We start from the raw sequence: 8,498 nt of genomic DNA, 5'->3' as shown, positions 1-8,498 counted from the left end.
GGAGGGCCGTGGTGAGACAGACTGTCCCCCTGCAGCACATAGAAGGTAACAGTGGAGCAGAGATCCACCTGAAGCCCATGAAATACCCTATGCTGGAGCAGGTGGATGCCTGAAGGAGTCTGTGACCCCCTGGGAAGCCTGTGCTGAAGCAGGATTTCTGGCAGGACCTGTGGAGAGAAGAGCCCACACTGAAACAGGTTTGCTGGCAGGACTTGTGACACACTGGAACAATCTGTTCCTGAAGGACTGCACCCTGTGGGAAGGGACCCACGCTGGAGCAGTTCATGAAGAACAAATGAACAAAAGTTAAAGAAGTTCAAAGAAATTGCAGCACCCTGTATGATGCCTTTTATTTGGTTATTACTGAATTATTTTTCATATTTGATTTGAAAATGGTTCTACATTCTTAACCCTGAGCCAGATGCTGGTACTGCCATTGTAAGTAGATTTTTCTGGGATTCTTGGTAATGACTCATGTCAAAACTAAACACCAGGAGTACAGAGAGCATCCGGGAAATCTTCAGCAGTCTCCTTTCTACACAACTGTCCTCTGAAAAAGGCGTAAATACAAGGTCAACTTCAGAAAGAGTCAGTGCTTATGGATTTTTTATCAAATCCATGTGAACTAGAAGCTTTGCTGTGCTTTCTTATGAAATCTCAGGAGGATTCCTTTGTGTGGTGTTCTACCTACATTACAGAATGTTAATCTATCCAACAGATACTTTTACTGTGTCTGTTTATCACAAGATTTGGTATTTTAGTTTTACTTTGGTATTTGTGTTAGAGAATATTGATTTGGAGCTAAACTATGGTGAATATATGAAATTTAAACAAAATAAAAGTATTTCTCCACAAGTTTCTATCAAATTGTTATAAGTAAGGACTGATTATTTTTTGGTAAGTATCTAAGCAAAGTCTCATCTTGGGCTGTAGCACTTAATCTAAGGTTCACACTAACCTACTTCTTCTTGTACTTTTACAGACTGCAGCAGCCCTCTGGGTTGTGCCAGGGCTTTTCATTGCTGATGATGTCTCCTGCTGCACTGCAAAACCTCCTTCAGTCTGCTACAGGCACTTGTAAACCAAGCCTTTGGGGAGCACTGAACAGAGTTTGCTGGCTTTGGCTAGTCACTGTGAATTATAGAGGTTATTGGATGATCCCAAACTACAAGCATGCAAAAGCCTGCCCGAACAGCTCCTTTTTCTAATTAGCTAGTGGTTTTTGTTTGGCTCATGAGTAAAGCAGAAATGGTCTCTGTGCAATGCAAATGTTGATCTGTTGGCTAAAGCTGGTCAAACCCCAAGGCATTTGTCAATGCTCAACTAGCTAATAATATCAGAATATGGAACAGAAATAGGATAGTTTATACTTGGATCTTATGTACTGGTTGACCCTATGAAGTTGTTCTTTGGCTGTCTTTATGTAGAGATAAAAAATTAACTAGAACAAAGTATAAACTAAGAACATTATTTCTTATTGTTTTGAAGTAAAACACTAATATTAATTATAAACTGCAGAGATCAAGACTGGGATTGCTATTGCATGGATAAAATCCTATGTCTGAAATAGAAATAAAAGATATCTCTTTAAAAGAAGATTGGTTAAAAGAAGGTGACTATACCTCAATGAGAGGTCCAGAATGAGAGAAAATTTGGGACAGCTGTAGAGAAACACTGCGGAGTGTAGAAATATTTTTAAGAAGTGTTGAATTTAGGGAATTGTTAATAACATAAAAAGAGAGCTAGAAAGGCTTTCAGCAAATTTTGTTTTTATAGGTCGGGATGTATTTAAGAAAAACCTAACAAATTGAAACTGTGTCAGACAACACTGTCACAGAGACATTCAAAGTGAGTGCGTCTCTCAACCCAGTCCATAAGATGAATTACCAGTCCCTAATATGATTGCCTCTTCTCAGAATTCTTATTACCACTGTTTCAACTTGAACTTTTGGATTAGAGGAGTAGATACCATCATGACATATTGAGCCAGTCACAGCTGTAGCAATCCTGTTAGTATCAACTGCAAGTCAAGGACTGATATCTTTGCTGCACATCCTTGGGTCACAGGTGTAAGAACGAATTTCTGTGTGAATAAATCACCTTAGTCTATGCTTGCCTTTTGAGGGGCAGCCAACCAAGTGTTTGTAGTCAATACTACTTTAAAATTTTTTTGTCCCATGATTTAGTTTCGATCAGACTGGAGCTTTGGGAAGCAGTTGTATTCCAGAAAGAAAAACATATCAGGATAACTCATGGTTTACACTGAAACATTATTTCCCAGAACTGTATGTAAGACATAGTCTGCTTGAGAATCAGTTAGATGCTCAGTACCTCCTTCATGGAAAACCCTGCAAAAGAGTTATGAAGGAAGATTAGAAGTCCTAATTCTCTCTCTTCTACCACTGACTGAAGCTGAATAATAAAATTTGCACTACTATGATCAAAAATCCCTTCTATTTACAGCAAATTAGAACCGGATTCCTCGAACTGTGAGATATATTTATTTTCTAACTAGCACTGCATTTTTTTTCAAGATGTTCTTGCTTATGCTTTAAAAGCTCAGCTAATGTGTTTTTCTTAAATTTCTGTTTCCAAGCACAGACTTGCAGTTACATTTTGTTGCATATTATATGTTTGAAAGCTGTATCATTCCTGTGTTGCCTCTAGCTTTTGTAGTATCAAGAGATGCTTCTTCTTCATCTTCTACTTTCAAAAAAAATCAAGGCATAAGTTGTGCTGAAATCTCAAATCCTTAAATAATTAAATATGCTAGCTTGCATCCATTTTCCTCATATATGTATGAGTTGCCAAAATAAGAGTCACCTTATTGCTATGAGAATAGCTCTGCAATCCAGAGCTGCTGTTCGAGCCTATATGGACATACCCAAGCTCACATCTTTGGGTACCAGCAGTGACAAAGCTGTTGAGAAACTGCCAGTGTGAAAGCCTTGGCAACACTTCTACAGTTTGTCCTGATCCCCATTCACTACTGTGCAGCTTAAAGCTGGAAGTACAAGCAATTTTCCTCTGTGAGCCTGCAGAACTGTATACTACATTTATGTGAGTGTTGCTCCAGTGGTTTCCACTTCTTCCCTTTCAGAGCCTCTTGCCAATGCAGTACAGTAAGTGACCCTCTGTAATTCTACAGATTTCAGCCACAGTTTGCCTGTATGTGAATACAGGTGGTGAAGCCATTTTTATGCTTATTTCCTATAGGAAAGGATGGCAGCTGCTATGGATTTGTGGTTAATATTCTCAGGTGGTTGTGGGTGAGCAAGGAGAGTGTGTCTAAAATCAGTCACATGTAGGCTTGAAAGTCATAGGCATTTACACTTTGAGAAGCAAGAAAAAGTCCTGCAATACCTCCTTTCCTTTCTTTTGGCCTTCTAACCCTCTGACTAAGGTTATAAATGGCTCTTCAAAATCCTGCCTGCCTTCTGTTAGGGAGCCCCAGCCTCACCTCATCTGGCATCTCTGGGAGGAGACCATATTTTGGTGTATGAGCCAGGGACAGAGGCAGAGTCAATCATCTGTGATGGTATTGTCATTACATTACCTGCTGTTACATTTGCCTTATGATTGTAAGGCAGCTTTCAGCTGGTGATTCATCAAAACTCAGTATTTTTCATGTGCCCCCTTAAAATCTGAGATTGTCCAGCTCAGGAACAAATAGTGTGTTATTCTTTAGGCTGTGCAAGCAGGGCCTGTAGATGTCTGAAAGGACTGTGTGGAGATCCTGCATTTGAGCCTGCTGGTGATGCTATGAGGAAATAAAACCCACGCACAGGATCATACAGCTGAAGATGCAAATACAGTGCCTGTGCATAATTTGGCTTCATATTGGGCCGTCAAGTTTTCCTGCATTTCTTAAAATTTTGTGCCTGCATTCCATAATCCTACTATGCTGTTCATAACTAATACTTTTACTCCTTCAATTTAAAGCATCCTCTTTTTTTTTAAAATGAATATTTAAATAGAACTTTCCCACACATCAAAATTGATAAAAATGGGGGGAAAAGGTTATTCTGTAAGGAAGGCTGATACTTTTTATTTCCAGTTTCTTCTTGTGGTGCTTATGGAAGGCCCTTCTTGACCAAGCAACATCCCCAGAGTGGGAGGCATTTTCAACCTCACTTGCTACGTTGTGCTGAAACTGTCTTCCCTGTAGGGAGAATGAAGAAGCAAATACAGGATTCTATCCAGGCACAAAAGAGAAGTGGAATAGCAGACTGCAGTTTGTTAACAGGCTCCCTCACCTCATTCCTGGCCCGGCCTAGGCGCGCCCTGGGGCCGGCGGGCACCGGGACCCCTCCGGGACCCCTCCGGGACCCCGCCGGGACCCCGGCCGCCGCTGTCCGCGGTGCTGAAGCTCCGCGGGGTGGGGAGGGGAGATTCCCACAGGATCTGGTGTTCCGGGTTTCTCAGCCTTTCAAACCTGAAGTGTGAAATAATAACAACTACTTAGATACAACATTTCCAACACTTGCACCTGCATGTTTTTTTGATCTCAGAAGGGCAGGCTCAGCTCTGTAATATACAAGAGCCGCTGCTACAAAGGCAGCCACTGTCATGAAGAATTGTTGAGTTCACTGTACTCCATCCTGTAGCTGCCTCTTCTGAGGAACATGGACAAACAGTCCGAGTATAAAGCGTTTCTAAGGAATCATTTGCTTTGTCACTGGTCATTTAGGTCTCACACCTACATAAGCACTGATGCTCTGCCTAAGAAAGCAAAGGGATAGAGAACTAGTCATACTAGATCTAGAAACCACAGCATTAAATGGCATCTGAAGGAAAGGTTAATACTGGAACTGTCAGGGGTTTGGTTTTTTGGTTTTGGTGGGGGTTTTTGTTTGTTTGTGGGGTTTTTTGTTGATGTTGTTTTCTTTCTTTTTTTTTTTTTTTTTTTTTAATTACCTGTGATTTCCTTTCTCAGTTTAAAAATAAAATGAATGGATAAAGATCTAGAACTTTGTCTAGTTTTGAAGCCATGCTAGCATTTTTGAATGGCTCTACACAAGTTTTTTCCAAGCTGGGTGTTCTCTAGTCCCGAGATCACCACTGACTAGTGCATGAGTCCACAAAGTGCAGTAGAGAGAGAGCAGCTGGTCAAACTCTGATTATGAAATTTGGGAGGCTGCATATTGTCATAACAAAAATACTCTTTGCGTCAGACTGAATGTAGATCTACAGCCACAACTTTTCCCACTTACTAATGTCATAATCTTGAAGCTTTAAACATTTGGTGGGTGACCACACTTTCTTTTAGATTGGGGATCAGGAAATTGTTGCAAACATGCGTGCCTTAAAAAAACACTCCCCAAAGCCCCGTTCATCCTCCATTCAGAAAACACAACTGTTTCTTCAAAATGAGGGAACATAAAGCTCTACCAGCCTGCTCCCACCCAACAGTTTCCAACCAGTTTTGTTCTCTGCTTTCAAAGCCCTACTTCTTAGTAAATGTGGTTGCTCCAAGCCCAGTGAAATGGAGACAGGATATCTGCTCATAACAACACAGTTTGCTGCTCCAGCCTGAAAGTCAGAACTCAGAAGCCAATGCAACAGTGCTTTGAGATGCAACAACCAGTGATCAGGCAATGCAGCTGGGGGCAACTCCTGGGGGTCAGAAAATGGCCCAAGGCACTGCACAGAACCGGTGGAGGAGGCACTACTGGCATGACTGCCATAATAATTCAAAAGAAAAAAAACCAAATCTATATTTGCACATTTATTGGACATTCCCAAGGCACCTCTGTATGTATGTCTCTACCTCTACATTTATTACTTTTTGGAAGTAGTTGGAACAGATGGGGTTTGCCCATCAGAAGGAGCTGATCCAACCTTGGAACACGACTGGCTGTGCTGATTTACAGAGGCTTCTGGCTTCCGGCTTCCCAGGTGAATCCCAGTGGGCTTCTAAGAAAGACAGGGACTCATTTTTTAAGAGGGGCTGTTGCAATAAGACAAGGGGAAATGCTTACAAACCAAAAGAGGATAGATTCAGATTAGGTCTAAGGAAGAAACTGTTTATGACAAGAGTGGGGAAACACTGGCATGGGTTGTCCAGATATGTGATAGGTGTTCCATCCCTGGAAACATTCAAGGTCAGGTCAGATGAGCTCTTAGCAACCTGATCTACTTGATGATGTCCCTGCTCACAGTGGAGGAGTTGGACTAGATGACCTTCAAAGGTCCCTTCCAACCCAAACTATTCTATGATTCTACCTAGATTTCACTTGAAAAGCACCTAGATTGGGGATTAATATAAAAGGGGAGCCACCTGAGTTTCTCCAGCCACTTGAGTTTAGCTGGAGAAAACCAATACCTCAAACAGCTTGCAGCCACTTCACATTTTACCTGCAGAAGTTCCTTGGCAGACCATCAACTGTCTTCAGGCAGGAATTCAGAAAGTCCTGCAGCAGAATGGAGAGTAGCTTAGGGTTCTGCACCTGTTGGTCCCATCCATAGTTATCAGATAGCAGAAGTACTCCACTTCTCAAGGCTCTTCTCCTCTCCCCTCTGTCACTGCTGGGCTCTCCTGCTGTATGAACTGCTCATGCTGGAGCTTTCAGGTGTGGGAGTGGTGGCTTCTCAAGATGATGGTGGTGCAGCAGCAAGTTCCATTACAGAATGTGTGTACATCTGTGACAAGAAATCAATTTGTGTCACAAAGGCAGCTGGCAGAGATGCCCCTGAGATTAGATTTCAAACACAAGCCCTTAGGAAGATACTGTTGGCCACATCCAGGGTTTTTTCTGTCCACTTCTCAAACATTACAAGCAAACTCAAAGGCAAGTTTTATTCAAGTTCATGGCCATTTCATGTTCAGTTTCCATGGATTTTCTGAAAGATGATTGAAACGATGAATTGATTGCGTTGCAAGGATACAGAAAGAGATCTGTCTAGGGCCCCAGAGCCTTGTTCCTTGATGCTCATGCGTAACAAAATGACTCTTGAGTTAGTATGTCAGTGTCTGAAGAGAAGCAGGAAGCTTTTCCCTTTTCTGATCCTGTTATCAAAAAATTAAAACCTACAATAATCTCAACATATCAAAGAAATACAAAAGGGTAAACATGAATAAAGGAACCAGCTACAGCATGAGGAACAAAGCCAGTGACATCCTTGCACACCTGAAGACCAGAAAAATATTCATCAAAACAAAATTAGGGCAACAATCTTTTCATGTTTGTTTGGGTTTTGTTTTGCTTTTTTCCAAAATGCAACATCTACCAAGTAGGGCAGTAAGATCACTTTTCCAGCATCATTCACACACACATATCCCCTGAAGTGACTTCAAATTACCTGATGGAATGGAACTGTCTGGAAAGCTCAGCCTCAAGTAACTGAACTCAATTACTGATCAAATTACAGGGACTTAAAATGAATGCACCCAGCCTTTTAACAATGAGGACTTCCCACTGCCCTGTTATTTCCATTTGGCAAACTCTGGGATAGCTTTGTGATTCTTCTGCCCTCAGGTGCCATGTCACTGAAGCAGCATGGGTAACAGGAAGTAAGAACACATGAGTACAATTATTCCAGTTTGGATTACAGAACTGACACAAACCTCTGCATTAAGATGACAGCTGTTGGAACTAACAAATAAAATTAGCCACACTGCAGTGTGATCTTGATAAATGGACCACCTGGGTAAAAAAGCTAGAGGTCACCAGAAAGAGCAGTTGTACTTTTCTGCTCAGTATATGAACATACAGATTCATCCTCTAAATCCTGGGCATTCCTTGGATACCACCAACACCCAAAAGAGGTTTCCAACAGCAACATGACATGATAAAGTAAGAAATACTCATCCTTAAGGCTGGTAACTTTTTAAATTTTTGTCTAAACCTTAGGGAAATGTAAGAGCAAACAAACTACTGGAAAGTTCAATGCATAATCCATGAAAAAATAAGCCTATAAATTGAGAACGCAATGACAAGTATAAATCATGCAACAGCTGCTCCACGACATGGCTGTTCTGAATAGATCCCCCTCTGTAGCTCACATCCAAAGTATAAACCAGTCAGCTGGCAAGTATTTAAAAAATGTAAAATCACTTTCCTTGTAGATCTTCCGCATTATTTTTTCTCAGGAAACCAAACATCAAAAAGCAACAAGAAGCAGAAATAGTACTTATAATTCTGCAAGATCTTCTAGCACTGTATCTGAAATTCCAGTTTCAAGGGAAATAACGTCCAGAGCAGTAGTACCCCAGGAGTATTCCAACAGTCCTTATCACTCTTCATCACAGTACGAATGCATGAACCTATGCATTTGTTTATAAGTTCTGGAGATAAACACACACACAAAAAAATTGAAGGGTGCAAAAGATTGTTTTAGAACATACATTTTTCAAACAAACCTCCTAAATTGTGGATGAAAAAAACCAACCAACCAACCAATCCAAAAAAACAACAACAAAACCCGAAAAAAACCCCAAACCCAAACCAAAAAAACCCCACACTAACTGTCAGGGACACTGGAAAAATACATAAAGA

The 8,498-nt window shown here is 41.0% G+C and overlaps 1 long non-coding RNA gene across 1 annotated transcript; it reads right to left on the bottom strand.

Annotated features, from left to right (window-relative positions):
- Positions 1-3,060: 3,060 nt before the first annotated feature.
- On the bottom strand, positions 3,061-8,413 carry LOC120322620. Its single transcript, XR_005562428.1, has 3 exons — positions 6,358-8,413; positions 4,257-4,435; positions 3,061-4,162 (listed from the first exon to the last, which is right to left on the bottom strand). It is a non-coding gene; the product is annotated as an uncharacterized LOC120322620 (long non-coding RNA).
- Positions 8,414-8,498: the final 85 nt, after the last annotated feature.

The sequence above is a fragment of the Pipra filicauda genome, unplaced genomic scaffold, assembly GCF_003945595.2.
Source record: "Pipra filicauda isolate LSUMZ 115617 unplaced genomic scaffold, ASM394559v2 scaffold137_size4652046_pilon, whole genome shotgun sequence".
In the NCBI taxonomy this organism is placed as follows: Eukaryota; Metazoa; Chordata; class Aves; order Passeriformes; family Pipridae; genus Pipra; species Pipra filicauda.
This window is presented reverse-complemented; position numbering and strand designations above follow the sequence as displayed.